This window comes from Dermacentor andersoni, chromosome 5 (assembly GCF_023375885.2).
Source record: "Dermacentor andersoni chromosome 5, qqDerAnde1_hic_scaffold, whole genome shotgun sequence".
NCBI lineage: Eukaryota > Metazoa > Arthropoda > Arachnida > Ixodida > Ixodidae > Dermacentor > Dermacentor andersoni.
In genome coordinates this window covers 45,492,966-45,513,786 of record NC_092818.1, presented here as the reverse complement: position 1 = coordinate 45,513,786, position 20,821 = coordinate 45,492,966, and the positions used below count along the sequence as shown (strand labels likewise).

General features: G+C 44.9%; 1 long non-coding RNA gene across 1 annotated transcript; it reads left to right on the top strand.

Moving 5' to 3' along the window:
• Window positions 1-2,030: 2,030 nt before the first annotated feature.
• LOC126530038 (uncharacterized) lies at window positions 2,031-11,379 on the top strand. The gene is made up of 2 exons (XR_011894725.1): window positions 2,031-2,465; window positions 10,409-11,379. It is a non-coding gene; the product is annotated as an uncharacterized lncRNA (long non-coding RNA).
• The last annotated feature ends 9,442 nt before the right edge of the window (window positions 11,380-20,821 follow it).

Genomic DNA, 20,821 nt, shown 5'->3' with positions numbered 1-20,821 from the left:
GAAGGCCGTATTCACGTATTCAACAGCCTAACTCCATCTTGCGATTCAAATTTGTTATTTTGTAAATCTGTATGCACAGCTCATATTTGCCACTGGGATTTACCGAGAGTTGATCTTGCGATCTTTATGACCGAGGTATTTGGAGAAGTATGGGAGAGGCCTTTGCCCTTCACTGGGCGTAACCAGGCTGATAATGATGATGATGATCTTGCGTAAAAACTACCCTGCTCCTTTATTTCTGCGACAGTACGTATAGCAACATCTGGTGCACTTCGGCACAAATGAACACAGTGTATTCTCATGCAGTGTATAAAACCTAAAAATAAAAAGAAGGAACAAGCGCTGCTGGATAAAACAACTGCAACTAGTCAACATTCAGCTGCAGCAGGACTAAGTACTAAGCAGCTGACGGCACTGAAGCAGACGTTTCGGTACGGGATCCAACTTCTGTTGTGGCAGCCTCCGAAGATTCTTACCAGCGGAGGTGAAGCCAGCGCTTGCCCCTACTTGATCGTTGGAAGAGTACTCAAGTAGATGGACAAGAGTCGAACTTCAGCTGCTCTTTATTTGATAACATAAATTCTTGACTGAAATAAAAATAAAACTTCGTTGATTCAGGCAAACATACTGCCATTGGCGGAGTAGTGATATCATGACATAAACCATACAAATTGCCAACACTTTCAAGTTTCATCTTAAAACCAGTGACAGAAACAGACAGGCCGAGACTTATCCCTACGGCTCCTCTCGTAAAACTACCGCAGCCGGCCTTGCCTTTAAATCATCTTCTCCACTCGATAATTTTTTCCTTTTTTTAAGCCTCCTAGGGTTCGCCAGCGCGCGCAATCCCGGACGCCATGCAACATCAAACGACATTCAAGAATTGACGGCAGGCACCGCCACGGTATGTCGCCAACCCCAATGGCCAAGTAACCTTTATTATTTACGTTTCAAAGCGAATTGTCAGGTGACGGCCCCTACAACTGCGTTCAAGCATCTCGGCGTCAACTAAACCATACAAAATCCTCCCTGCTCACCTCCAACGTGGGACCAGGATAACGCGACGTGAGAAACACTAATAACGAAGTAACATGCTTAAAGAAACACGCAAGCAATCTACATCTATTTGAATGATATACACGCTGAGCAACTTCCGTGCTATATTAAATAATTATTTCGTTTCAACGCAAATTTGATGCTCTGGCTGGAGTTTCGTTGCATTTAAGTTTGATGTCGAGTACGCCGCCGTATACAGTGGCCTACAGAACCACTGCGAAGTTCCCCTTAGCACCTTCGCTGTAACACTAAATACGAATGCTAGAGTTACATTGAAAATACCGTACAAAGTAGCATGCGATCACTATGCTTTTTTTTGGAGTCCCTGCACATGGAAGTAATACATATAAGATAAAAAATGTACATCTCGATAGTCGAACGTTGCACACTTGAGCGAAGCTACTGCCATTGCCCTATTCCTAATAATGAACCATCATATGAGAAAAAAATAGAGGTTTCTTATGCATATTTATACATTTAAAAAAAACAAGCAAACACAGCTCCGTTGCATAAGGCTTGCCAATGTTTTAAACTTTCCGCCAAATGTCGACATGGACATAGCGTTTGGCAATAAACGGGGGTTGGCGTGGCATTATGGTGAAATGAAGCCATCGCCTACGGCCGCTGTATTTCGCCAGGATGCAAACACGTTCTGTCTAAGTGCGATGCAAACAGGGTAACGGAACGTGTGGTTCCTGCCTGATAGGGGCGCCTGTAGGCACAGATGGAGGAAGTCAAAGGGGGATTTCCTTTCGCTGTCAAATCGGAGGCGGCAGGTACCAGTTGACATCAAAAGAAACTGTAGACAGCAACAAAAACAGCCACAAAACTCATAGAGATATTGGCACGTGCTTCTGGAATGCCTTGGAAAGGAAAGGAAAGACCCGCGTTGCGGACACCGTGTCCTCATCTAAAGGGAAAAAAAATGCAACAAGACGACCGCTTGCACGCGTGCGAACGCGGGAATCAGTGGTGATAAGAGTTGACACGCGCTCGATTGTTTCTTTTCATTGCACCCTTCGCGCATCCCGCTCGCCAAGCCCGCTTCGCTCCGGCAATTCTTCCATTGTTCCTGTGATGGCAGCGCACGCTTTCTACACCAAGCCGCAACTCCGAAAATAGTGTGTGTCGAGACGGCGAGCAACGGCGTGCCAGTTGTTTAATCGAGCAGTCGACCACAGCGACCCCATTTGGAAGCATGACGCTCTCTGTGCCCACCGCTTCGATGGTGTGCCTGGCGGTCGCGGTGTTCGCTATGGTCGTGTGCGCCACTTGGGTCGAAAGCGCGTGTCCGAGCGCGAGAGGCGTGTTCAGCGACTGCGCCTACAGCCAGTGCACTCCGGAGAGCTGTGCCGCCCGTGGTCTGGAATGCTGCCCCAAGCCTTGCGGGGGAACCTGGTGTGTCAAAGGTAAGGCAGCAGTTAATCGGGGTGTTCAGATAATCCCGGCAAGAAAACGTCCTGGCCGCGCTGCACTCCCGTTCAAAGAATACGCGTGTCACGTAAGGAGTCCTTAAGGATGTTCCGAACTGAGCGCAAGTTATCGCATACGCACAATGCAGATATACACCGCCATGCTCCAAACGACTACTGCTGGTTGTGTACAAACACCATTGGCGCCAACGCAGAAGAATGGGGGTTATGAGCAGGATAAGCAAGCTGAGTGTTTGGAAACTTGTGCCACGGATTATGCCTTCCGATGGTCTAGCGCCATCTCGTGTGAATCTACACGTGCTGTTCTGCTTAATGTAACACGTGCGCAGATATCTAGATTTCCTGCGATCACACATGCACACCAGCGTTGTTTATTTGCCACCGACGAAACATGAAGCGATTGACGTTAGCAGCACTTTTTTATAGCCTTTTCTTGCAAATATTGCTGCGTTACAAATTTGCATGGAGACTGCACGAGCTTTACTTCAGCCGTGGTCTTGGGTCATGGTGTGCCGTAGTAGCGCATGCTTTGTCATGGAAATAATATTGGTGATCCGGCTTAGTTATAGGTAGTACTCCACCTCTATACGACCGCAGTATCAAAAATAACCGCTAAAAGATAGGTCCAGGATTCTAGCGTGATCACGAAGAACTTCTACTGCTAGTGTTGAAAAACCCAAAAGTTGAGAAAGGACATTTTTGCATAATCAATTTATTACTTACGTTAAACTTTTCTATCTGATAAATACACGAAATATAACGAATAACTTATTAAACAAGCAGTTGTATCGACGTCAGTTAGAGTACCAAAGTAATGTATGCTCGAACTAGTCGCTAATGTAGCCGTTGAAGCACCGAAAAGCTCCTTAGATTTCAATATGCCGCACTGCCGAAAGCGTGCCGTTTACTGTTTATTGCATCAACAGTGGGAAAAAACGTGTGCTTATTCATCCACGAACGTAAAGTTGCTGTAGCGTCTCGCATCGTGAATAAATATATTAAGTAAATAACAAAACATTCGCTCTTCGTAGCACAGTATACAAGACAGAAGTATACATTAGATTTCATCAAATATCCGTTTATTACTTTTTTGCGATAATGGCTACTATGAAAAAAAAATACGCTTCAACAGCTCAGCTAGCTCATCTTGAACCAGACTTGCGCGTAACCAATAACAAGTAAATAATTACTCGCAATAAATTACATTTCCTGTGTAGTTTCATATTTATTCCATTACGTTTCAACTCGGCAACGCCCATTCTTAGTTAATAACTTTTTACAGCGGAGCTGTTAAGCTTTTCGTTAGGTCCATTTCATGGCTACAGAAAACTCGGCCCCGCTGTGCGTCGCCTAGCCACGCAACCTCCTCCCTCGCATCACACACGTGCGTAGGGCGCGCTCTCGCTGCTGCATAGCTGCGCTTCCCTCTCGTTGTTGCTTCATTTAGGGGGCCCGTGGGCGCTCAGGAGGCCAGATTAGATAGTAATGAAGAAGGTCCCCTAGGGGAACCTCAGAAGAGCATCGCCGTGGATAGCAAGAAAAGGAGGAAAGCAAGAAAGAGAGCTCGCCATGAAATAGGCTACATAAACATGCAGGGGGGCAGAAGAAAGGAAAAGTGGGCAGAGATTGAGGAGCAGTTAAATAGAGAACAAATAGGGGTGTATGCGGTTACAGAAACGCACCTTAGAGACTCAGAAGGGCCGCCGGTTATTGAGAATTATGTTTGAGAAGGGTGCAATAGAAGTAAGTCGGAAAGAAAGGGAGGGGGAGTCGGAATGCTCATACATCAGGGAGCCAAATGGAAAAGAATAAATCAAAAATGTCAAGAATATCTTTGGTTATCAGACTCAATGAGTGGGAAAGAAACTTGGCGTTACGTATTTGTGGACCGGAAATAATTGCACAGAGAAGAATAAAGAGTTAGTGGAATGCATAACCGTTGATATTAAGGGTTTCGGGAATGGTGCTGAAATTGTCCTATTAGGTGACATGAATGCCCACATACAGGCTTTAGATAGCTATAGCGACAACAACGGTAAGTCAATGCTAGACCTTTGTGAGCAACATAACCTCGTTATGATGAATACAGGGCCTAAGTGTGAAGGCAGATCACGTGGGAAGTGGGAAATCGGCAATCGACCATAGATTACTGTCTGATGACAGAAGGAATTCATGATAAGTTGATAGAAATTGTCATCGATGAGGAAGGGTTTAGCAGCATTGGGAGTGACCATAAACGCATCATTTTAAAAATGGCATATGTAGTTGCGAAAGAGAGCAAGGAGCGCAAAATGGCCAGTCCAAATCTGAAGGCTGAACAAATAGCAAATATAGTCATTAGAGTTGAGGAAGAAATTGGCAAATGACCAGGTAATGAGTGAGAATATGGTGAGTTTCAAAGTGTAATACCGACAGAAATACGGAAAGAAAAACAACATCTTCGTTGGAAAGGAACAAAAAACCGAAAGGCTGGTGGAACAGGGAGATACGAGAAGCGATCACAGAACGACAGAAAGCATCTCGAGAGCACAGGCAGGCAAAGAAGGCGCAGTTGCCGCAGGATGAAGTAGCCAGTACATGGGAAACATACCGGGAGAAAAAGTCTATGGTTCAAACACTGGTGCAAGCAAAATTAAAAGGTGAAAGTGAGCGTCGGCTGTCAGAAGTACGTGAGAAAAAGAAGGCCGCACCTAGAATATTTTGGAACCAAATAAATTATTAGGCATGAAGTCAACAACAATACAACAGCAAATCCTAGACGAACATGAAAACAGACTGGAAGGAGAAGCGGCAATAAATTAGATCCGAAAAATAACAGCCGAATTTTTCCAAGGCAATGACGTGGTTGTATTTGAAGAAAAAAAGAGAATACAAGAGAACCAAGTGGAAAGGGAGCTCGTGCTGACAAATTTCATCTGGAAGAAAGCGGAAGAGAAAATTCCTAAGCGCACAGCCACGGGGCTAGACGAGGTTCCCGTTAGGCTGATTAATGACCTAGGACCAAAAAGTAACGAAGCTCTGGTGAAAGCATTGGAACAAACTTGAAAAGATAGACGAATACCAGACAGTTGGCGACAAAGTAGAATGAATTGAATTTAGAAAGGCAAGGGGGAGAAAGATAGAATTCCCTCGTATAGACCGTTGACCATAACATCGGTAATATACAGGCTAGCAATGCAGGCAATCAAATTAAAGCTTCAAGCTTGGGCAGAGAATAATGACATTTTGGGAGAACTTCAAAATGGCTTCAGAATAGGTAGGCGTTTAGATGATAACTTATTTGTTCTTACTCAGTGTATTGAAATATCAAAAGTAGAAAGCAGATCATTTTATGTGGCCTTTTTAGACATTACAGGAGCCTATGACAACGTAGACCGCAACATTTTGTGGGATATTCTGAAAGGGGAAGACTTAGGTGACGATTGTCTAAAGCTTTTGAGAGAGATTTACCTAGAAAATACCATTTGCGTTGAATGGGAAGGGATGAGAAGCGAGGAGAAAGTTCATATCAACAAGGGACTGAGACAGGGGTGCCCTTTATCCCCGCTGCTGTTTATGATGTACATAGTGAGGATGGAGAGGGCACTAGAAGGAAGTAATATCAGGTTTCTTCTCGCATACAAACAGGCGGGTACAGTATTAGAGCAGCAGCTCCCAGGTTTATTTTATGCGGATGACATTGCGTTGCTAGCTAACAAGCAAAGTGATTTGCAACGTCTGGCTAATATCTGTGGACAGGAACGCAACAATTTAGGTTTTAAATGTAGTGTTAGAAAATGAGGTGTTATGGTATTCAATGAAAACAGTGAACAGGCAGTGGAGATACAGGGCCAGGAAATACCTCGGGTAACAGAATATAAATACCTTGGTATATGGATGAACGAAGGCAATAGATATATGGAAACACAGGAAAAAGCAATAACAGTGAAGGGAAGACAAATGCAGCCATAATGAAGCACGGAGCGCTATGGGGATACAATAGGTACAAGGTCCTCCGAGGTATCTGGAAAGGTGTAATGGTGCCAGGACTTACTTTTGGAAATGCTTTAAATCTGGGGTACAATCGGGACTCGATGGGAACCAAAGGTCAGTGGGTCGCCTCGCATTGGGCGCTGACGGGTAGACTACAAGTGAAGCTGTGCATGGTGATATGGGCTGGACTAGTTTTGAAGTGAGGGAAGCTCGCAGTAAAATTGAGTATGAAGAACGCCTGAGGAATATGGAAGAAAGTAAATGGGCTGGGAGAGTGTTCACGTATCTGTACAGGAAGAACATTGATTCACAGTGGAGGAAAAGAACTAGGAAGCTTACAAGCAAGTATGTTGCCTGTAGGGTGGGCAACACAGCAACAAAGACGGTCAAGCGGAAAGTCAGAGAGGCTGAAATAATCTCATGGGTGGCGGCAATGGAAAGGAAACCGGCCATGAGTAACTACTTAAGAGGAGAAAACGAAATCAGGAAAGAAACAATTTATGATAACTCAAAGGGAAGCTCATTACTTTTCGAAGCGAGATCGGGATGCCTTAGAACACGCACCTATAAAGCGAGATATAAGAAGGAACAAGAAGCATGTGTTTGCTGCGGTAAAGCTAGGGAAACTATGGAGCATGTTTTATTAGAATGTGAAGAAGTCTTCCAAGCGGTCGATTTAGCCACCACTGGCTTCCTTAAACCCTTAGGTTCAGCGGGAGCAGAGGAAAAGTAAACGTGTCCGCAATACGTATTAGTAAGAGGCGATCGAAGGATTGGTGGGCGAAAAGTAGGGAAACGACAAAAAACGGAGACGTACAGGGACGGAGGAGGAAAAGAGATAAGAAGAAGGCAGGGAGGTTAACCAGAATCATGTCCGGTTGGCTACCCTACACCGGGGGAAAGGGAAAGGGGGAAAACAAAGATAACAGGGAGAGAGAGGAGGGAAGGAAAGAAGGAAATTGCGGCGAGTTCGCTGACGCGTGTGGTCTTACAGAAAATGCATTAAAAGTCACAGATGGTCGCACAAACCCGTCGTCCTTAAGAAACACAAAAGCGCCTTCACCGCTTTATGGGCCGACGGGCGATGGGGGCGGTGTTCCAGCAGCACTTGCACAGAAAGCGGCCGATTGTCCAGTTTTTGAAAAGCTTTCGCAAGTTCTTGTCTCTCAGGGGTGTATCGTGGACAATGGCACAGCAGGTGGTCGATGTTTTCTTCCGTGCCACAGACCTCGCATGCTCCACTGTCAGTCACTCCAATTAATGTAGAGTATGCCTTTGTGAAGGCAACTCCTAACCAAAGGCGACAGAGAAGCGCAGCTTCACGTCGAGGAAGTCCGAGTGGAGGTCGGAGTTGCAGGGAGGGGTTTAGTCGATGCAGTCGCGTTAGTCGTAAGTACAAAAGAGACGTACAAAAGCACAGTTAGCAATAGGGGATCAGAAACTTTGGGTGTGGGAGTTCATAGTGTTTATTTTTTCTGTTTATTGTTTAACTTAGGTAGGACATTAGGCAGTATAATAGTAAGAGCTTGGTGGCGCAACCCACCACCCCGTTCCAAAGGGGACGCTCATAACATCCATCCAACCATCCACCCATCCATCCAGACGAGGAGAAGCGAGTGTTCGCTGAGCCGTGACGACACTCAAATGCTAGAAAGCTCCGAGCAGCCGGCGCTCCGACAGACATGTCGCCTCTCTCGTCTCGTGGAACCGCCTGCACAGTTACCACGGGGCGACCGAAGAAAGGCAATATCCCGAGGGAGAAGCGGCCCACAAGGAAGCTCGGCACCCGGCCCAGCGGGACTACGATCGCCGAAAGAGAGCCGACCCTGCCCATCGCGCCGAGGCAGTGGCCTTAGCAAAACCCAGTAACACTTAGCAAAAGCCGGAACTAGCTCCGCTGTGACCAAGCCTCCCACCACGAGTGCAAACTGCTCACTTTTTTTTTCGGTAACCAATTACATGTAACCATCTGACTTATTGACGACACCAGCTGCAACAGGCGACGCAACTTTGAGAGTCTGAATTTGGCAGAAACAACAGTACAACTACGCGGTCGTGTCACGTAGCAGCCTTGCGGATGCGCAGGTTCAGACAACCTTATCCGCACACTTTCACCTTGCCTCAGTAGTTCCGTGTAGTACTGTGGATGCTACAGGCTTCTAGCAATAAAGAAGCTACAGGCTTCTAGCAATAAGAAGGAACATATCTTAAAGGGGCCCTTCCGCGCCCTGTCGTCTGAGAGCGCTGCAGCGCAGGCGGCGGCAGCTTCTACTACCACTGTAACTGCGCAGCGAGATGAGCTGTTGTAATAGCATAGGTAGAATATTCGTTCCGTATTACCCCTGACGCCACAAAGGGGTCCGTATTCAAGACATATCGAGATACACAGGAGAGGGAGTGTTGCAGAGACGGCAGTAGCGGAGGGCTCAGAAGTACTCGGCCAGTGTGTCGCACAGGATGATTGCGCCATTTCTTGATTCGTCTTGCAATATCCACTTGTACATAGTGCGTTCGCTGGCTTTCATAAGTGCCACCGTTTTCCTAATTAGAACAGGCAGAAACTCCCATCTCTCGTAGAGTCAACACCTCTAGTAGAGTGCAATAAATACATCTCGCGCATTCAATTATGGTCGCATGCATTGCGTACTATCGCGCAGCGATTTCTCATGTCACTGATCAATTATGTCTGGTTGTGAACTCATTGATATGACGCAACTTATCACAGGATATTTAAGCACAAGAGGATATTTATGGTCTAAATGCAGGAAATAGTAAAAGCTGAGACTTAGGCTTCGATTTTTGTGACCGTTCTTCGATTGCAGTGAAGTTCTGTGGAACAGCGTACATAGTCTGTTATACCGTGTGGTGCAGCTAACCCAGGCCAATATGTTCTAGAAGAGAAACTTGGGCGAATCGGTGGTGATTCATGTTTCGGAAATTAACAGCGCGAAACAGAGAAGGAAGAAGGACAAAACACGACACTAACGCTGATTATAATATGTTCGTATTATATATATATATATATATATATATATATATATATATATATATATATATATATATATATATATATATATATATATATATATTATGATATGATTGTGAATATGTGCAACCAACAAAAAGGATTGAACAAATACCGTGCAAGGTGCGATTTGCAGACATGCGGTGTGTGGTCGTCAAACGACTGAATAGGGCAGGTCTCATAATTGTATCTCGCACCGGGTTTTTTTTTTATTATTTGTTTTGGCGGAACAGCTTGGCTAACGTTAGCCGGGCCACCCTATATATTTATGCACTGTGGTGATAGAAGATGAAATCAAAGCCGCGACACCGCAAGAGTTAATCTCACTGACAAATAAAATTATTACTGATGAGTTCATCGTACTTGTTACAGTGGTGTATTTATTCGTGCAAGATTTGAGTGACGCGTAAAGGTGGTGTTTGTCACTCTGCTGCCGTCTATTGAGTAAAGCGGGGTTAACGCTTTCAAGGCTTGCAGTTACATATAAAAGGGGGTGCACCGCTAGAACCCTTGTCAACAACATCCGAAGCTTTGCTATGACCGCCGCGAAATAGGACAACGAAGAGACGGCGCACTGTCCTTGGAAATCTGCTTAGTGGCTTCAATGGGTGTGAGCAGTTCTTCTTCAGCCGCTAGTATCCAGTGAGAACTTTGCTCGAAACCGATCAGGTTGCCGCTGTGCTTGCTGGAGCTTTTTTTTTCTTGCTGGAACATGACAAGCCCTTTTCAGAAACGAAATGGAAAAATTAGTGCGTACACTAGGTTGGTGACGAATCTTATCCATCCTAATTTAGTCGCATCAATCAATTTCTGTAACATCGGCGAAGAAACAATAAAACCGCAAGTACGTCCCCCAAGTGCCACGTCACTGCACTTGTGTAATTTGCACCTGAGTAAATAATAGATGTGTTGTACTTTACAGGTGTCGGCCCCAAACGCTCACGGCGGGCTCCATTCCGCTGTCCTACGTTTGTGCCCCCTCCGGACAATTGCGAAGGGCTACGCAGCAACGCCACCTGCTTTCAATTAGGCTGTAAATCGAAAGCCTCCATCTGCTGCTACGGGCCATGTGGGACCCCCTTCTGCCTGAAAGTGTGACAGCGTTCGGCCCCTGCCCAGTTCCATGCGCACTGATAACGCCCAGCTGATACACTGCTCCGTCGCGTCAGAATAAATTGAAATCTGAACATGTTATTGAATGTTATTGAAGTTATGCTTTGAATGTATGCTCGCCGAAAACAGTCTTGACAGCAAATCATGCCGTAGGCGCGAATTGAATTAGTTTCTCTAAACCGATACTTTGATTCTTTTGCACAATCTCATGAGATGTCATTACGTATGCGGTTTTATTTATTGTACTGTTGATTGATCTTTTGCCGTATATGCATAAGCGTGTGAATATTCGGCATCTTTGCTTTTTTGTATTTAGAATTACACGAACCTGTGTTGTGTTGCTTGTACCAGGCTGCTAAACTGCGTCGCGCTCAGATGCCTCGACAAGCTCAGTCCGGCTTTTCTTCTGATGCCATCGGCATCTCCTTCCGCTGGAAATAAAGCGCTAAATTCTTTCATTAATTCATTACTCGAATTAACAGCTTAGTAACTGATTCATTGATTTAAATATTATTGGATGAACGGGATAATTTATCGATTGATTATGAATGCACAACTTTCAACCCCCTCGCTGTGTTTAGTTTTTGACTCAGGTGAACTTCACATCCAGCTAAAACAACGTACCTCGGGTGCCTTCCCCTCTCTATCGCATATTATTTTGCACACAATTCATATGTTTCTTTTTTTTCAGCGCCGTAACCTGATTCTTTTTATGCCCTGTTTTATTGCACTGTTTTCGCTCAAATGGATATCTCTCAATAAAATTCTGGGGAAAACATTGCTGCGACTCATTGCTTCGCTCTGCGTCTATTGATTCTATTTCTACATCTATTGATTCGGCTCGCAAAGGGCACGCGGAACTAGGTGTATTGCTATTTTTTTGGAGGAGCTAAATTGTGAGAGGCCGCGAGCGCATGTTACAATGAGCTGAATACATTCCTTAAAATTATGCAGGTCCAACGAAAATCTTGGAATATATGATGCGAAGCATTGCCTTTGTTGGTGCTTGCTGTAAATAATTTCAAATTAGTGAAGCACTGAAAGAAATGCTATACAACTGATTGGTGATGTGTACAATTTCATCCACTTTTATCACACGCAGTCGAAAGTGTCGTGTAATGCTTGTTTATGCACCACAGAGACACAATGTTTTTTTTGCATACGATATTTTTGCTTTTCACTACAGTGCTAACAAGCTATGCCCATATGCAAGCGTCAAACAAGTCGGATGCATAATGCGAGACGTTACGGGGGCATAAAGAATGTATGATGCTTCTCGAAGGAATAAAGGCGATTACCTGTCTAGGAACAAGACGTAATATATATATATATATATATATATATATATATATATATATATATATATATATATATATATATATATATATAGGAGCCCGAAAATTGATAAGAATGCAGGAACTACCTCCTCACGTACAACAAGCTAAGGAATCACTTCTACCTAGGACGCACAGTCTTCGCCCTTCAGCACAGTAAACTAAATAGAGCTCAGGCCATTCAATAAGCTGAGGCTCTTGCAAACAAGAACCTATCCGAACTCGCTATTATTCAATAAGATCTACGCAGAGTTCTCGCTACACCTACAACATGCGATAAATTGTACGACACCATAGATCAGAGTCATATGCTCTGCCATTGCTCCGCGTTGTGCAGCAACAAGGACAACGCTGAAGAGTGGTGGGACGCAACTCTACGCACTCACGCATTAAAAGAACAGCTATGCGCACACATGTGGGCCCGCGAAGCTGCCGAGAGGCTAGGCCGTTTGGTCCCTACGTGGGAGCGGCCCGCTTCGGGCATGGAAAGTATTGCGAGCTAATTGACCGCAATAAAGTTTTTCCATCCACTCATCCATCGCATGCGTAAAGCGAAGACGTGCGTATGTGTCCCACTTGTCGCCAGGTGCTTATTGATCCATGTTCACGTACGTTTATTTATGCTTTCTTTAATGGAATTAGGAGCTGCAGATAATGCTTCTTGGTTGCCTATATATATATACACATATATATATATATATATATATATATATATATATATATATATATATATATATATATATATATATATATATATATATATATATATATATATATATATATATATATATATATGATTTTTTTTGATGGGTCGAAATGCAAAAGCGCCCCTGTCCCGTGCATTAGGGGCATGTTAACGATCTTCCAGTGGTCAAAATTATTCCGGAGTCCCCCCCGCCCCCCCCCCCCCCTTGGGCGTGCGTTATAATTACATCGTGGTTTTGGCACCTAAAACCACAGAATTGAATTGAAGGATTCCGTCCCTTTCGTGTGAAAGTTGCACAATCTCCACATGGAGGATTAGCCAAAGGATAGGCTCATATCAATCGGTATATACCAAACGGCTAAACGAAAGAAAATAAAATAAGTAAAAAAATCTATCGAATTTAATTCGCTATTCCGCTGCTGCCATTAACGTGTCACTGAAGTGCAATTGGGGTCGCGGGGGAGAAAAGAAAATGAATAACAAACTATGGTATGCTCCCCGTCGCGTCTCGGCTTGTGTGCCTGCCGGAATTTTGCGGTGCGAACTTTGCTGCAGTGGTTCCTGCTTTATCGGCTACGATGGTGTGCTTAGCCTCATTAACAATCTAAAGGTGTCATGATCGTGTGGCATCGATGGTATAAACGCAAAATGTTAGAAAAGTGCCGTTGCTTCCTCACCCATTTTTTGTATGAACTTATCACCCTGACATTGAATTCTGGTGTATTGCCTTATGATTAGAAAGTAGGCAACGCTGTGCATTTGTTTAAATCTAATCCGGTGATACTCAATCTGCGCGAAATTATAGACCAATATTATTAACCAGCGTTTCTTGTGAGGTTTTCAACTTAAGAATTTATTCTTACCTCGTTAACATTCTTGAGACTAATTCTTCTATAATATATTGTCAAAATTGTGTCCAGAAGACACTCTGCAGTGAAACGCAGCGAATTTCACTTACTAATGAAGTCTTCCTAGCCATTGGCTTGCAATTTTATGTTTATTCTGCCTTCTTACAATTTTCTAAAGCAATGGCCTTGTCTACCACGAAATATTTTATCCTAAGCTCAGCCAAATAAATTTCAACGCCAACAAACTTTCATGGATAAACTTTTTTTTTTTTAACCGACAGTTTTTCGCAACTGCTAATGGCCACGTTTTTTCTCTCAGTCCTGTCCGTTCAGAAGTGCCTCAAGGTTGTATCCTTGGGCCCCTTCTTTCTTTTAATTGTACAGACTTACCTGATTGTAGTAATTCTTTTTAGATTGGGTTCTTAGGAGATGACTGTGTTGTAAATCACGTGGTTTCTTCTGGTACTGACACTTCATTCCTACGATCGGACCTCAACAATATTTCGGGTAGGTTTCCGACGGAAAATGAAACTCAACGTCACAAAGTGCCAAGTAATGGCAATTTACCGTAAACCACTGCTTGTAATTCCCGTTCTCGAGGAAGTGACTGCTTACAAATGCTTAGGAGTCCACAGTACTTCTAGTCTCGCTTGGCAACCACGCATTATGCTGGTAATAATGCTAACCGCATGCTTGGTTACCTGAGCCGTCACTTTTCAATGGCCCCTTCTTCTCTTAAACTTTCCCTTTATAAAACTTTCGTTCGTTTTGAACTAAAATATGCATTAGCTGGGTGAAATTAGATTACCGAAAGTCTTGCTACTTACTTTTCAGCAGCAGAGAGTCGTACGGCACGTTTCTTTTTCTCTAAATAGTCTAGTTTTTGCAGCGTTTCATCAATAAAAACAGCTTTACGTCTTCGCAAGGAAAAATCGCATGTCTAGCGTTATTGCAAAGGATTTAATATCGGAACTCTTGCCTTAAGGAAGAGTTACTTTCTCCTCCTTCATTCACACCATCTCGTACCGTCGTCATATCGCATCATCATAAAGTGTTTCTTCCTCGTTGATACACTAACCACCACTTTCATGCTTTTGTTTCTCAACTTTAGTTAATCGCAATCACTTGCCAACCTCTATGATATGTGTTAGTAATTCCATGGAACTTAAAGATGCGCTTGATGAACATGCTACCTGATATTTCTATTCGGTGATCTTTTCTTATATTTAAGGTTCCGATTACCTTCTGTAACGCCCTACAGGCTTTGAAAGTACTCACATTAATGAATGAATGAATAAATAAATATTCGCTAATTTGTCAGTTAACAAATTAATTAATTTGACTGGCAAATATCAGATATCGTCAAACTTGCGTCCTTATTATTTTGTGCGGCTTTTACGCACTGCATGTTGCAAAGTCTGAAAGCATGGAGGTTTGTGGATATGAGTCGGAGCTATGTGCAGGTAGTCTGGCCACGCACCATGACTCGAGCAGTCTATGGTTTGAAAAATTGGGGTCACTTGTTTCACCATACAACACAACGTAATGTGTTATGGTGTCATGGAGCGAAGGCGTGAAAAAAATGCGCCACAAGAAAAGGGGAACAATAAGTGAATTAAAAAAAATATGCTAGTTGTCAAGTGAGTGCCCCTGTGATTCACAGATGCCGGAATGTTCGCCGAATAATCAGGAACGTTTTTGCAGTAAATAGATATCTTCATGTGAGAGATATCAGTGATAAGAAAAAGAAAAAAAAAGCGTCTCTTTTCTCTTTTACCTGCAATCACAACGACGTAGCAGTGTGCCAAGTTACTGTCTGTGTGGGTGATCACTTGATTTTGCATTGAAAGAACCATATGGTTTAACAAGCTGTGCTTAAAAAAAACTTGCTGCATTACTAAATGACTCGTAGATAACTTGAGCGTTGTTACATTCAAACAAGGTTGGTGCTCTTATATTACCTTCTCCTCGAATGGCATATCTTTCCAATGCCGCCCGTCTTCGCTAGTAATATCGCCGTTATTTCGACCAGCGCTTTTCGTGCAAACCAGGGTAACATAATGGCTACTGTGTAAATATGAGCAAAGGTATTGAACCCTTACCAAGAGCTGCACTCGAATGAGGAATATTAAGACGTAACTATACGGTGAAAGATTCTTAAGACGCATCTGTTTGTAACTGTATATGTGGGCTGGCAAATTGAAAACTTGTTGCGAAAGCCTTTTCGCCGCACGCTTCACCTTTAGAAGCAACACATTAGTCCGAGCGGGAAAAACGTTTAAAATACGTAAGCCTTCATTATACTGTAGTAGCCGATAAAACAGAAAACCCGATCTATTTATCAGCTACGAAGACGCACACGGATGGTTCTACCAGGAATTACTCTATGCAGTGTAAAGGTAGCCTGGAGGGGGTCGTCTGGACGTTGGAATTGAAGTCAGCTTCTGTAGGTGTGCACCGGTCTGTGCTTTCTTCAAGAACCATCTCTGAAGCTTGTGATATCAGAGACAGAAGGTCTCGTCTTTTGTTGTAGACCGTTTACTTGGTTCTACCGTGAATACTTAGCTTACTAAACCTCAACGTACAGGAATTGGCCTGCCTTTGGTTGCAGATCAAGGCGTGTAGACAGATTTGCGTCTTGCCCACATCTTGCCCACATGCTTAGTTATTTGGCTGTAACCTCGACGGGCTAGAACATCGAATCATATCAAGTAATGATCTGTGTCACGGTTTGTCACCCGTTCGCCGTCGGCGAGAAGTCGTCGACGGGGTATACTAGCCGGCTGGTCGTTCCGTACTAAAGCGAATACAGCGAAGTAGTCAGAGTCAGGAGAAAGAGCGAAAAAAAATTGATCTACTGACGATGACACAAGGATTGAAAGAAACACAAAAAACACAAGCAAATGCGAACACTAACAAAAATGCATTTAATCTAGATCAATGATGAATACAAAGGAAACACAGCGAACAGTTAACAGTAAACATAGAAAGTAACACTACACAAAACACCCTTAACGGTGGTCAACTAAACAAGGTCCCAAAGAAAACAAGTGGTGGCATACGCATGGCGGGGCAGCAGCAGCAAGTCCATAAAGCGCGGAGTCGATGGCAGAGCTGGCGATTGCTGGGCTGGGTTTCCCGGGAGTCTAGGCCTGAAGTCTTCCCTTGAGCAGGTTGAGCTAACTTGAGGTGAACTGCCGTGAGCTTCGTTGCATACGTCGGTTTGTCGTCTCTTACGTCAACTAGTAACTCGCTCTTCAGACGCGGCTAGGCGACCCAGGTGATACTGGACGGCACTAGCACCAAGGCGCTTCTCAGCAGATTGTAGGCTCAGATTCTACACTCTAGACTCTAGACGGCCTGGCTCGGTCTAAAACCTGTGCACATACCTTCTCCTTTCCTTAGTGCCCTTGATGGGGGGACGGCAGATATTGGTGACGATCTAATCAAGTTCACCCAATTGTATACTGGCTCCTCCCAAGGTCTTGGCCGCGCCCCTGGTAATTAGGGGCGAGGGAAGGGGTGCTTCCCGCCTGCTGATAAAGTTCGCGCACTCGTATTGCACCACGTTCGCACACCCTTGAGTCCGTGCCAGGTCTCCATTGTCCGTTCATAAACATGGGAGAAACTACGGCTGCTGGTCATACGGCGCTGTCGGAACACATACACTGGCAGCAATTTGTCGACATGGGATTGAACAGAGACGCCACATACACTGTCAGCACTTCGTGGACACAGGATTGCACACACACCAAATACTTAGGAGTATTCGAACCCCCGCCTTCTTAGTAAGCTTCTCAATGCACGCGCGGGGCAGAGAATACACAGGCGTTCCTACAAAAAAAAAATACCGTCGGGGCGCCACGGTCGCGACGACGACAGAGATTCCTACAAAAGGCTGTCGGAGCGTCACGCTCACGCCGACGACAAAAAGTCAATAATCCCTAATGCTGCTTTCGACCCTTTTCGGCCACTTGCCTGAGTGGCCGGCAATAACCGTCTTGCTCGTCGGTTCCTATTACTACGACCCTTTGGCGCCCATTGGTTGGTGCTGCACAGTATCGCATAATGCCGCACCGTGACACGGCATGGCATGGCAAGAGCTTTATCTTGGCCCAGAGAAACTAGGGCCCGAGGGCAAAAGCCCCCAGGTTAAGTCGATGGCTCCGCCCCCGTAGGCACCGGCAGGCCAAATGGATTCCCGATGTCGCCAGCTCTCCGGACGGCCAGGAGTTCATCTTGGAGGACTTCGCTGGATATGCGCCAACTCCAGTCCTCCTCACTTTTGATATCCGAAGCCCTTTGGTTGGGGCACAGCCAGAACATACGATGTCCAAAAGTTATGACACGGATTGTGTCCACAACTTTTACATTCTGCGGGAAAATCCTGGTCAATTTTGTTAATCCCAAACGGTGTGAGATAAGATTAAGTTTCAATCATTCTTAATGTTACTGCTTGAGCTCGGTTGAGCTTCTGAGGGGGGGGGGGGGGACCTCCTGCCGTCCCTATAGTGTGAGGTGATCTCGTGAAAAGTACTAAGTGGGTCGTTCTAGTAGCCGCAGTCATCCTGGAGCAGTTCGTGATCTGATGCCCGGCATGTGAGATCTCGTATAGCAGAGTGAGCTTGCTCGTTAGGATTGCAGCCATTGGGGCTGACCTAGTGGCCCTGATGAGCCGGAAACCAGACTAGGTGTGAGCTATCCAGTTGTTCGTAATTATGAGTATTAAGACTGTGCATACGTAACTTGTGCGCTTCCATTGAGATGAAGCCGGCTGAGTAGTTCCTAATAGATGTACGGGAATCGGAAAAAATCGGCGAGCTTATCGTCATTGTAATTGCAAGTACTATGCTTGCTTCTTCGGTGGCATGAATTGAGCTCGTTCTTAGTGACGCTACGCTTATTAATTTACTGTTCTCATCGACCACGGCAATAGCGTAGCGGTTGCCCTATCAATAATTATTTGCACCGACAAAAAGAGCTGAGCTTTGTTGTTGGTACAGTTCACCCAAATGCATTTGGCCCTGGCGTCCCTTCTGCTCTTGTTGTGGACAGGATGAATACTTCTAGGTATGGGGTCCACAAGTAATTGTGTCGCCACCTCCTTGGGTATTTTGAAAGAGACGTCTCCTACTCGAGGCAGTATTCAGAATTCATCTAGAACTTTGCACCCTGTCTTAGTGATGGAGAGTCTTGCAATTTGTGACGTCGAATGCGCCTCAATGAGCTCCTCTATAGTGTTATGAAGTCCTAACTTGTTGAGGAGTTCGGTACTCGTTCCGTGCGGGAGTCCCAGAGCCCTTTTGAGTCCGGAGCGTAGAAGTATGTTTAGCTTAGCCTTCTCTCCTTTCCCCCAGTTCAGGTATGATGCAATGTACGTGACATGAGTGATGAATGCCTGATATGCTGTGATGAGATTGTCCTCTTTGAGGCCTGCATTTTGATTTGAGACCATGCCCAGGAGTTTAAAGTACTGTTGGCCTGCTTTGTGAGATGGTTTAGGGCCGTAGCATTAGAGTTCCTTGCGTAAGTGAGAGGCCCCAGAATTTTAATTGCGTCTGCTTTCGGTATGACCCAGCCTGTGTTGTCTGTGACTTTGATTGGCAGAGTTTCTAAAGGCGAAAGGTTCCTAACACCCTGTCTTCCCTGTCTAAAGAGCAGCAGCTCAGATTTACTAGGTGATAGCCAGAGTCCGGTGCCCTTAAGGAAGGTTTCTTTCGTGTCTACGGCTGCCTGTAGTGTCTGCTCTAGTGCTGCGAGTGACCCCCTGGGGACCAACGCTGTGATATCATCAGCGTATATGACGTGCCCCAAGCTCGGGATTTTGGACAATTCCTCCGAGAGCCTGTGCATGGCAATGTTAAAGAGGAGTAGGGACAATACCAAACCTTGTGGTGTGCCACTGTTGCCTAAACTGTATGGACCACCTGTGACTATTACTAGATTGACCCGAGCTGCCCGATTAGCTAGAAAGGACCTCACATAATTAGGAAAACTGCTTCCCGGGTTCAAGGTTGAGATTTCATGTCGGATATCAAATCTCAGAAAGTGTATAGTTTTTTTTCTGATATGTACATTTCAGACCTTGTTATGTTTTACGAGATCCAAGAAAAAACTGCGCAAAAAAAGGGACAAGACAAAGAAAGAACCACACGACACGGGCGCAGACTAACAACTGGTTTAATGCACCATCGCCTCTTTCCCACCAACAACAGAACGCATGCGCACCGGCCACAAAGACAAATGCAGCCATCAAGTGGTCAAGCCTAGAAACGCCAACTCCTTGCGGTACAAATGTATGGAAGCTTCGCTAACACATTTATCAGGCCCTAATCTCGCGATTTCAAAGGCTTCGATTATTTCGCGCTCTTTCTTATCTCTTGCGCGTCCGACAATCTTAGTCCTGCCGAAAAGTGGGGTACAAGCATTCCCGTCATGCCTGCAGGTCTTGCAATGCTTTGGAAGATGCTGTCCTCTAGAATCATGTAGGGAATTAGCGTGTTCTAACAATCTAATATTAATGCAGCGCCCTGTCTGCCCAACATACACGTTGCCACAACTCAGCGGAATCTCATAAATGACATTCGCTCTGCAGGGCACAAACTTGTTCCTGTGGTTAGTGCAGCACTCAATTTTCTTTTTTCTATCAGGTCTAACTAAATTGCACAGACTAGACAGCTTATAAGGTGCCGAAAAGAGAACCTGAATGCCGAATTTACCCGTGACTCTCTTCAGGCCATGCGAGACCCTGTGGACATAGGGCATAACTTCATACTTCCTCCTCTCCTGTGTGTCCACCCCACGAGGCTTTGAACTTAATCGGAAGGACTTCAACAGGGACTCGGCAACAGCCCGAAGAAGGGCCAGCGGAAAACCGGCCGACCGAAGGCGATCAGCTTGGGCATCAAAACTGGACTGAACCTTATGAGGGCAGGACTTCACCAACGAAGCCCTGAGGCACGTTGACGCAATCCCCCTCTTGACCAGCTTCGAGTGGCTCGAGTTGAAGGGTAGAGGTGCTTTTTTCGACCTAGGCATGTAAGCCCAGCAGAGGTGGGCAGGGTCATTAAAAATAATTTTAAGTCTAAGAATTGCAAGCAAGAATTTTCAGGAAGTTCAACAGTAAAATTAAAGCTGGCAAAAGCAGACTTGAAGGATGCTAAAACCTCCGATGCCACCTGTGTCAAGTCGTCGTTGTGGTCTAAATTTAAAAGAATCAAAAAATCATCAACGTACCGGAACACACGAATGATGCGGTCGTCAGAAAGTACCCGCGATAGCGAGCGGTCAAGATCGGCTAAAAGAATCTCAGACAAAACAGGGGCTACGCACGA